We start from the raw sequence: 11243 nt of genomic DNA, 5'->3' as shown, positions 1-11243 counted from the left end.
CTTGCCTCACTACACTGTTTTATTTTTGTTCAACTACTTCCTCTTTCATTATGCTTCCTTTGAGAATCCCAGTGCCTGCTGGGAGTCATTATCTAGGGTCACTGCCGCAGTGTATTGCTGAAGTGCAGTATAGTGCAACCTCCACCAGGGGGTGCTGGTGAGGGAAGAGAGATTGCGCGCGCGCACACACACAACGTAGCAACACTGAGCAGCAGCACAGGTGTCACAGGTATCGAAAGAGCGGTAGAGATTGCACACACAACGTAGCTGTAGGGAAGGTGACCTGACGGACAGACGGACTAGTCAGAGTGAAGAAGGAAAGGTTTGCACAGTGTAGGTAGGTGTCAGTTATTACAGTGGGGAAACAGCTAGGAAAGTGTAGTGGACGTGCAGTACCTTGGGTGGACATTAGACGGCAGGAAGGAGTGTGAGCAAAGGACTTGACAGCAGCTTAGGGCTTTAGAAACCGTTGGTCATGGGGGGCGTGGTTGGAGTGACAGTTTCAAGGAACCGGGTGAGCTATAAATTCTGAGGGAGGGTTCCAGAAGATTCCAGTCCCCAGGGGGAGCTCAGGTGACAGGAGGACTGCGCCAGTCTGTGCGCTCTGAGGAGAATCCGACCAGGGGGACTGAGGAGAGGGAACGTCAGGGGGGTGGTCCTGACAGGAAGGTACCGCAGAAGAGACGTGGCAGTGGGTGCAAGATACTGTATTTAACACGACTGACCAGTGGAAGCGCTGTTGGTTTACGGGCCTAGGGCGGCCACAGTGACGGACCTGTCAGGAACATCAAACAGTGAAGGAGGGACGGTACATACAAATACGTCCCTGGTGAAAAGTACAGTGTGAAAACGGCTCTGAAAACGAAGGGCCGACAAGTGAAGAGAAGTGCGGTGTGTTGCGGAGGCTGTTAGGCGGACGGCAAGTAAAGAAATAAACTTGGACCTGTTGTACCCAGTACCTGCCTCCATCTTGTCTCTGTGTCATCTCTGCGCGGTATAAAAGAGGGACCACCCCCCAGCTCGCCCGACCCACCGACCCTACATAGCAACACTGAGCAGCAGCACAGGTGTCACAGGTATCGAAAGAGCGGTCAGACAAGCCGAGTCAGTAACTGTCAGGAGCAGAAGTACCAAAGGTCACAGCAATGCACGTGGTCAGGGACAAGCCAGAAGTCAGAGCCTAACGGGACTGTGGTATCCAAAACGTGAGACATAAGACATAGTTGGGGTGCAAGCCAGTGAGTCAAAGTCAGTTGGGGAACGTGGTATCAGGGATGGAAAACCACCATACACACACTAAGGGCTCATCCGCATTTGTGATAAAAAAAAAAAGGTCAGATTTCAGGATCCAAAATTTGGATGAGTGCTATACGAGTGTCATGTGAGTGTAATGCGATTTCTGTGCGATTTTTCTGTATGACATCCGTATGCAATCCGTAGTCAATGCAATTTTAGCATGAGGTTTGACATAGAGCATTTCTCTAAATGTAAAAACTCATGTTAAATTAGCATTGTAAAAAAAAAAAAACTGTGCACATCGTTTTAAAACAAAAGAATCTTCAAAACATATATATATACTAGCTGAAGAGCCCGGCGTTGCCTGAGCATAGTAACCAACTGTGGTTAGTTATAACAAATTATAATTATTATATTGCACATAAAAACATTTCACATCATATATTCAACACTACAGATTTGCAACACAAATTAACTAAACGATTACCCAAGTATTGATAGTATTTTATTTTCACCTCATTCAAGATTTTTGGTTTTTCCGTTCGGTGCAAAGATGAACAGATTTTTGGCAGTTCCAACTCTTGAACAGACCACGTAAAGTTGACCATGAGAAAAGCATGGGGATTGCAAATCGATCCCTACTACTTTCAAGGACTGTCCCTGAGCATTGATAATGGACATTGCAAATAGCAATCCTGTGTGTTAATGTCTGCTGAGCTGTGTATCTAACCCTATCCTGTGTGATACTGACTGCTGAGCCGTGTATCTAATCCTTTCCTGTGTGATACTGACTGCAGAGCCATGTGTCTAATCCTCTCCTGTGTGATGCTGACTGCTGAGCTGTGTATCTAATCTTATCCTATGTGATACTGACTGCTGAGCCGGGTATCTAATCCTATCCTGTGTGATACTGGGCTCCCCTTGCAGTCTGTGTCAGAGGGTGGTCTGTGTTGGCACGGTAATAAATTGTGTTATTTCCAGCTTTCCAAAAGGACGATAACACCATAGAAATGATAAGAATAATAGGCCAAATTGTTTGGTGAATTGGAACACGCGGAGTTAAAATTTCGACTCACAACATAGCCTATGACGCTCTTGAGGTACAGACGTGTGACTGTGCAAAATGTTGTGGCTGTAGCTGCGACGGTGCAAATGCCAATCCCGGACATACACACATACATACATACATACATACATACATACATACATACAGTCATATGTAAAAGTTTGGGCACCCCTATTAATGTTAACCTTTTTTCTTTATAACAATTTTGGTTTTTGCAACAGCTATTTCAGTTTCATATATCTAATAACTGATGGACTCTGTTATATTTCTGGATTCAAATGAGGTTTATTGTACTAACAGAAAATGTGCAATCTGCATTTAAACAAAATTTGACCGGTGCAAAAGTATGGGCACCCTTATCATTTTCTTGATTTGAACACTCCTAACTACTTTTTACTGACTTCCTGAAGCACTAAATTGGTTTTGTAACCTCATTGAGCTTTGAACTTCATAGCCAGGTTTTTCAAATCATGAGAAAAGGTATTTAAGGTGGCCACTTGCAAGTAGTTCTCCTATTTGATTCTCCTATGAAGAGTGGCATCATGGGCTCCTCAAAACAACTCTCAAATGATCTGAAAACAAAGATTATTCAACATAGCTTTTCAGGGGAAGGATACAAAAAGTTGTCTCAGAGATTTAACCTGTCAGTTTCCACTGTGAGGAACATAGTAAGGAAATGGAAGAACACAGGTACAGTTCTTGTTAAGCCCAGAAGTGGCAGGCCAAGAAAAATATCAGAAAGGCAGAGAAGAAGAATGGTGAGAACAGTCAAGGACAATCCACAGACCACCTCCAAAGATCTGCAGCATCATCGTGCTGCAGATGGTGTCACTGTGCATCGGTCAACAATACAGCGCACTTTGCACAAGGAGAAGCTGTATGGGAGAGTGATGCGAAGGAAGCCGTTTCTGCAAGCACGCCACAAACAGAGTCGCCTGAGGTATGCAAAAGCACATTTGGACAAGCCAGTTACATTTTGGAAGAAGGTCCTGTGGACTGATGAAACAAAGATTGAGTTGTTTGGTCATACAAAAAGGCGTTATGCATGCGCTGTATTGTTGACCGATTGCCAGTGACACCATCTGCAGCAAGATGATGCTGCAGGTCTTTGGAGGTGGTCTGTGGATTGTCCCTGACTGTTCTCACCATTCTTCTTCTCTGCCTTTCTGATAGTTTTCTTGGCCTGTCACTTCTGAGCTTAACAAGAACTGTACCTGTGTTCTTCCATTTCCTTACTATGTTCCTCACAGTGGAAATCTCTGAGACAACTTTTTGTATCCTTCCCCTGAAAAGCTATGCTGAATAATCTTTGTTTTCAGATCATTTGAGAGTTGTTTTGAGGAGCCCATGATGCCACTCTTCATAGGAGAATCAAATAGGAGAACTACTTGCAAGTGGCCACCTTAAATACCTTTTCTCATGATTTGATACACCTGGCTATGAAGTTCAAAGCTCAATGAGGTTACAAAACCAATTTAGTGCTTCAGGAAGTCAGTAAAAAGTAGTTAGGAGTGTTCAAATCAAGAAAATGATAAGGGTGCCCATACTTTTGCACCGGTCAAATTTTGTTTAAATGCAGATTGCACATTTTCTGTTAGTACAATAAACCTCATTTGAATCCAGAAATATAACTGAGTCCATCAGATATTAGATATATGAAACTGAAATAGCTGTTGCAAAAACCAAAACTGTTATAAAGAAAAAAGGTTAACATTAATAGGGGTGCCCAAACTTTTACATATGACTGTACTGTTAGGCGTTGGATTTCTGCGTTTTACTCCGCAGGGATCCAGACCCTCACATTCTGCAGTCTCCTGCTGTTTATCTACTGCAGAGGAGATTGTAGAGGAGACTGCCTTGCAGCAAATCTCTCCTGAGGCTAAGTCCTTCTGTCCTCCTACTGAGCATGCTCATGGGACGATCTCCCATTGGAGATCGGGAGTCATGTGCTCAGGTCCCGCTCCAGATCTCATTGGTCCATCTCACGGATCTGGAAGCTTGCGGAAGGTCCCGGCTGCTATAAATGGCATGCATGGCTTTTCTGCCATGCGCTAGTATAGACTTACTTGCTGCTGTGTGTATGAGGACGGATGTATGATTCTGGTGAATGACTCATTAAAAAACCCCTTCCCTCTGATATTACGTATGTGGTTAGGGACTGAGTTAGAATCAGCGCCAGTGCTCCTCTGCTGCAACATCCACAGCTGCTAGCGTCCGTCATTGCGCTTGCGCCTTAGCCTTGTCGTTTAGCGGTAGTGTCCACGCCGCACTGCAGTAGCAGCCCCTCTTGCGTCCGCAGTTGCGACGCTCCGCACAAGGTAGGTCTATACAGACGTAGTGCCACCGTCTTGGGCTACTCCTGTGACCTGATACCGTGTGTGCGTTTTTACTGAGTACTGTGACCTCAACAGGCTCAGTCTTTTATCTTTGTACTTATTTGGCATCTCTGTGAATTGACCGAGATTGCTCTGCGCCCCTGGGTGAAGTTTTATCCCTGTGCGTCTTTCCACCATATTGTTCCTGCCACCACTTAGCAGCGGTTATATCACCTACTGCACGGTGGACCCCGAGCGGCGAACGCACTTTATTATTAATTTTATTTAGTGCGTTCCGCTGTTCCTAACACGTACACTTTTTCCACATTATGTACCTAGGTACAAAATTGGTGAATTGGAATGCGCGGGGTTAAAATTTCACCTCACAACATAGCCTATGACACTCTCGGGGTCCAGATGTGTGGCTGTAGCTGCGACAGTGCAGATACCAATCCCAGACATACACACATACATACATACAAAAATACGCTCACACATTCAGCCTTATACAGTGGGGCAAAAAAGTATTTAGTCAGTCAGCAATAGTGCAAGTTCCACCACTTAAAAAGATGAGAGGCGTCTGTAATTTACATCATAGGTAGACCTCAACTATGGGAGACAAACTGAGAAAAAAAATCCAGAAAATCACATTGTCTGTTTTTTTTTCCTTTTATTTGCATATTAGGGTGGAAAATAAGTATTTGGTCAGAAACAAAATTTCATCTCAATACTTTGTGATATATCCTTTGTTGGCAATGACAGAGGTCAAACGTTTTCTGTAAGTCTTCACAAGGTTGCCACACACTGTTGTTGGTATGTTGGCCCATTCCTCCATGCAGATCTCCTCTAGAGCAGTGATGTTTTTGGCTTTTCGCTTGGCAACACGGACTTTCAACTCCCTCCAAAGGTTTTCTATAGGGTTGAGATCTGGAGACTGGCTAGGCCACTCCAGGACCTTGAAATGCTTCTTACGAAGCCACTCCTTCATTGCCCTGGCGGTGTGCTTTGGATCATTGTCATGTTGAAAGACCCAGCCACGTTTCATCATCAATGCCCTTGCTGATGGAAGGAGGTTTGCACTCAAAATCTCACGATACATGGCCCCATTCATTCTTTCATGTACCCGGATCAGTCGTCCTGGCCCCTTTGCAGAGAAACAGCCCCAAAGCATGATGTTTCCACCACCATGCTTTACAGTAGGTATGGTGTTTGATGGATGCAACTCAGTATTCTTTTTCCTCCAAACACGACAAGTTGTGTTTCTACCAAACAGTTCCAGTTTGGTTTCATCAGACCATAGGACATTCTCCCAAAACTCCTCTGGATCATCCAAATGCTCGCTAGCAAACTTCAGACGGGCCCGGACATGTACAGGCTTAAGCAGTGGGATACGTCTGGCACTGAAGGATCTGAGTCCATGGTGGCATAGTGTGTTACTTATGGTAGGCCTTGTTACATTGGTCCCAGCTCTCTGCAGTTCATTCACTAGGTCCCCCCGCGTGGTTCTGGGATTTTTGCTCACCGTTCTTGTGATCATTCTGACCCCACGGGGTGGGATTTTGCGTGGAGCACCAGATCGAGGGAGATTATCAGTGGTCTTGTATGTCTTCCATTTTCTAATTATTGCTCCCACAGTTGATTTCTTCACTCCAAGCTGGTTGGCTATTGCAGATTCAGTCTTCCCAGCCTGGTGCAGGGCTACAATTTTGTTTCTGGTGTCCTTTGACAGCTCTTTGGTCTTCACCATAGTGGAGTTTGGAGTCAGACTGTTTGAGGGTGTGCACAGGTGTCTTTTTATACTGATAACAAGTTTAAACAGGTGCCATTACTACAGGTAATGAGTGGAGGAAAGAGGAGACTCTTAAAGAAGAAGTTACAGGTCTGTGAGAGCCAGAAATCTTGATTGCTTGTTTCTGACCAAATACTTATTTTCCACCCTAATATGCAAATAAAAGAGAAAAAAACCAGACAATGTGATTTTCTGGATTTTTTTTTCTCAGTTTGTCTCCCATAGTTGAGGTCTACCTATGATGTAAATTACAGACGCCTCTCATCTTTTTAAGTGGTGGAACTTGCACTATTGCTGACTAACTAAATACTTTTTTGCCCCACTGTATATTAGATATATATACAGTATATATCAGTAGCGTAGCTACCGGGGGGAAGAGGGGGTGGTCGCCCCGGGCCCCGCAGTCTGAGGGGGCCCACCCCGAGCTACACTACTGTAACTATATCGACGTGCGCAGCGCGCCGATACAATTACATTCTGCGGCACAGCAGGGAGACTCAATCTACCCGCTCTGCCGCTATGGGCCCCTGAGCAGGCGGTGAGGGGCCCTGTGCCAGCAGTGGGCCCCTCGCCCGTCATTGCAGGGTCAGCTGTATCGGCATATAGCCCATACAGCTGACCGCAGTGCTGAGAGGGGATGAGCACTCCTTCTCCCATCATCCCCCTCTCCCTGACAGTGGGTGTGCTGACATCGCTGCCAGGAGATGAGCGGGAGAGCAGGGAGCAGCGCAGGAGCCGGGAGGAAGAGAGGTGAGTATTAGATTTATTTATTTTTGTAATGGGGTGCATTATAATACAGAGGCTGCCTATGGGGGTGCATTATAATATAGAGGCTGACTATGGGGATGCATTATAATACAGAGCCTGATTATGGGAGTGCATTATAATAAAGAGGCTGTCTATGGGGGTACAGAGGCTGATTATGGGGGTGCATTATAATACAGGGACTGCCTATGGGGATGCATTAAACTCTAAACTCTAACACTAAACTCTGCAGGGTAATCAATACAGAGGAGGACAATTTTATATTACAGGTAGTGTTGAGCATTCCGATACCGCAAGCATTGGGTATCGGCCAATATTTGCTGTATCGGAATTCCGATACTTAGTTCCGATACTTTTTTCATATCGAATACCGGAATCGGAAGTTCCCATAATGCTAGTAGCCCGCTCGATTTGATTCAGCCAATGGGGATCCTCAGAAGTGTGGGCACATCCTGTTAGGCATGTAGGCATGTTAACTACTGGCATGGCTGTGATTGGCTGCTGAAATGATGTCATGATGCACTATAAAAACCGCAGCAGCCGCCATTTTGGGTTCACTCTGCTGTGAATTCAGTTAGGGACAGGCTGCTGTTGAAGACTGTGAGGGACAGTTAGAAATAGCGATCATCAAACATATCTATTGCTCTACCCAGGCTACATAATCCACCACTGTAGCATTTTTGTAACCCAGCAGCGCTGTTTTAATAGCTGTCTGCAAGGGCTGTGTGAGTGCAGACCAACACAGTGTAGTGTGTCCTGCAGGCACGTCTGCTTGTAGGCCGCCCAGCGTGTGTCTCTGCCTCATACACATTTTTCTTTTTTTGCTGCTTTTTTTTTCTCCTGTATAGTGTGCTTCCATACGTATCCATATACGTTGGTTGCAAACACTAAAGGAGTGGACAGCGGAGCCTTTCAGTGCTATAGCCCATTTCTCTGCACTGTTTTTGGCTGTCTGATAGGTCTCTCTGTGTGTGAGTGCAGCTCACTTTGCAGTGTGTTCTACAGCCACCGCTGGTTGTAGTCCGCTCAGCGTGCGTCACTGCCTCATACATAGTCCTTTTTTTGCAGCTAATTTGTCCAGATTTTTGCTCCTATATTAGTGTGCTTCCATCTGCATCCATTGTCATTGGTTGGTTGCAAACACTATATAGGATTAGATAGAGGAGCCTTTTTGCTGGCTTGTGCCCTTCAGGGCCAGCCAGACTAGTATCACCCTATTTTTTGGAGCCTCATCAATTGCATTGTAGGTTAGCTTCCTGCATTGTAATCGCTCCAAAAAGTTTGTGATACTATAGCTTTCAAACTTTGGTCACATCCTTTTATTTCCCCCCCCCCAAAAAAAAAGGAAGTAAAGTTCACCAAACACTCCACTTTAGAGTTGTGTAGGGCACATTAGATCATATTAAAGTGTAGTACACACACTCTTAGCAAAATTAGTGTTTCTTATACTGGTTAGCAGGTGTTCAGGAATAAGAACACTAAGCCCCCTTTTTAACTTTTCTGCCTATCTTTATCAGTCTACCAAGATGAAGAAGGCAGGGAGTAAGGCACGTGGTCGTGGCCGTGGAGTTTCAGCAGAGAGAGGACAAGGGGGATTCAGCAGGGAGAGGACGTGGGGATTCGGTGTCTGCTGCGGCCACCAGTGACCCGGCATCCCCCACTTTTACCAGGCAACAGTCCTTCATGCACAGCTTTGTAGGACCTCGCCGTACCCCACTGCTGTGTGGCGAACAAATTGAAGCCGTTGTCGGATGGATGGCAGCTAACGCATCCACTTCAATGACTTCCGCATCCTCCCAGGGCCAGAGCACTGAAGAGCAACCATCTGTCTCTTCACCACCTGCCAAATTGCCCAGGCAGTCTGAGAGCCCTGGACAGGAGCCATCTGAATCTTTACTTCTGTTCTCAGAATCTGTTGGCTTGGAAAGAGGTGGCCAGCCAAGCAGCATTCTAGAGCGTGAAGAAGAGGGAGTATGCAGTGATGCGCAACTGCTTTGTCCCTCTGAATCTGAAGAGGCGGGTGGGCCAGTGCCTATTGTCAGCACACCTCAGTACTCATCTGATGATGATGAGACTCAGTTGCCAATTTCTGGTGCGTACGGTGCTGGCGAGACAACCCAGGACCAGCCGATGCTTGAAGAGGGGAGTGGAGATGATGAGGTCCTTGACCCATCATGGCATCAGCCACAGGAAGGTGGTGGGAGCAGCTCTGAGGAAGAGATTCCCCGAACGGCCAAAAGAGGAGGGAGAGGGCGGGGGCAGACTTGGTTGCCTGTAGCCTCCACTTTGGCACCCGTGAGGAGCAATCCTCTTCCAAAACACAAAACGGGCGCTCTCAGGACTTGCAGTGCGTGGTCTTTTTTTGACACAGTTGCAGATGACATTTGCTTTGTCAAATGCAAGCTGTGTCATCAGAAAGTTAAACGAGGGAAAAATGTGAGCAACCTCAATACCACAAATGTGTGGAAACATGTGCGTACCAAGCACGAGGTGGAGTTACACAGACACACTGAAGATGTAGGCCAACCTTCAGTAGCACCTACCACCTCTTCAGCTCGTGTTGGGCCCTATTCCTCCAGCTCACACACAGCTGGTTCAGCTTCCTCACTGGAACGCCATGGAAGAACCTCTGCCACTGTTGTCCAGAGACCCAGTGAAATTCCACCCACTGAACCACATTCTCAGTCATCAGCACACTCCCAGGCCACTCACCAGCAATCGGTAGCACAGGCATGGGAGAAAAAGCGGCCATACTCGGCAAACCATCCCCGAGCACTGGCTCTGAATGCCGGCATTGCCAAATTACTGGCCCTTGAGATGCTGTCATTCAGGCTGGTGGAGACTGACACCTTCCGGAACTTGATGTCATTGGCAGTTCCACAATACAATGTGCCCAGCCGCTTTTATTTCAGCAGGCAAGCTGTCCCTGCCCTGCAAAAGCATGTGGAGGGAAAAATTAAAAATGCGCTACTAAACGCCGTCAGTAGCAAGGTCCACCTGACCACCAATGCGTGGACCAGTAGCCATGGACAGGGACGATACCTTTCCCTCACTGCCCATTGGGTCAATGTTGTGGAGCTGGGTACAGATCTGGAGAGTGGCTCTGTACGTATTCTGCCAACTCCAAGGATTGCAGGAATGCAGTCTGTACATATTGAGTCCTCCTCCTACTCTAGTTCCTCGGAATCAGCACTGCATGAGCCTGTTAGGCCAGAAATGAGCACAGGTGTGGCCAAACGTCAACAGGCCGTACTTAAATTAATTTCTTTGGGGAATCGGAGCCACACAGCACAGGAGCTCTGGAATGCCATCAAGCAGGAGAGCGATGTGTGGTTTGTGCCAGCGAATCTCCAGCCAGGTTTGGTAGTGAGTGACAATGGCCGAAATCTAGTGGCAGCTCTGGGCCTAGGCAACCTCACTCACATACCATGTCTGGCACACGTGCTCAATTTGGTCGTGCAGAGCTTTCTGAGGGACTATCCGGATCTTGATGCACTGCTGCACAAGGTTCGCCTAGAGTGTGCTCACTTGCGGCGTTCCAGCATGGCAAGATCACGCATTGCATCTCTGCAACGCCGATTCCGCCTGCCAGAACATCGCATCATATGTGACCTCCCCACCAGGTGGAATTCAACTTTACATATGTTGGAGCGGTTGTGTGAGCAGCAGGCAGCAGTAATGGAGTACCAGCTGCATCAGGCGCAAACAAGTCGCACTGTGCGCCGGACACACTTCACCACCATTGAGTGGGCCACTATGAGGGACATCTGCCAAGTTTTGCGTGCCTTCGATGACTCCATGTGGATGGCCAGTGCAGATGATGCACTAGCAGAGGCGTATCTAGGCTTTCTGGCACCCGGGGCAAGAATTTGGTTCGGCGCCCCCCCCCCCCCAAATACATATGCGACTTGCACACTTAGTCATGTACCCACGAGCTGCTCTCCCTAATGCTCTCAATGTTCAGTAAAAAACTGAAAGCAGGAAGAGAAGCTCGTTGTCACAGGACCATAACTATGAAAATCGCATATGAGTGAAGTGTCCATGTGATGAGTACTGGAACCTGCAGATCTGA

This window comes from Dendrobates tinctorius, unplaced genomic scaffold (assembly GCF_039654945.1).
Source record: "Dendrobates tinctorius isolate UK_male_01 unplaced genomic scaffold, ASM3965494v1 ptg000019l, whole genome shotgun sequence".
NCBI classification, from domain to species: domain Eukaryota; kingdom Metazoa; phylum Chordata; class Amphibia; order Anura; family Dendrobatidae; genus Dendrobates; species Dendrobates tinctorius.
Note: the sequence above shows the minus strand (reverse complement) of the source record.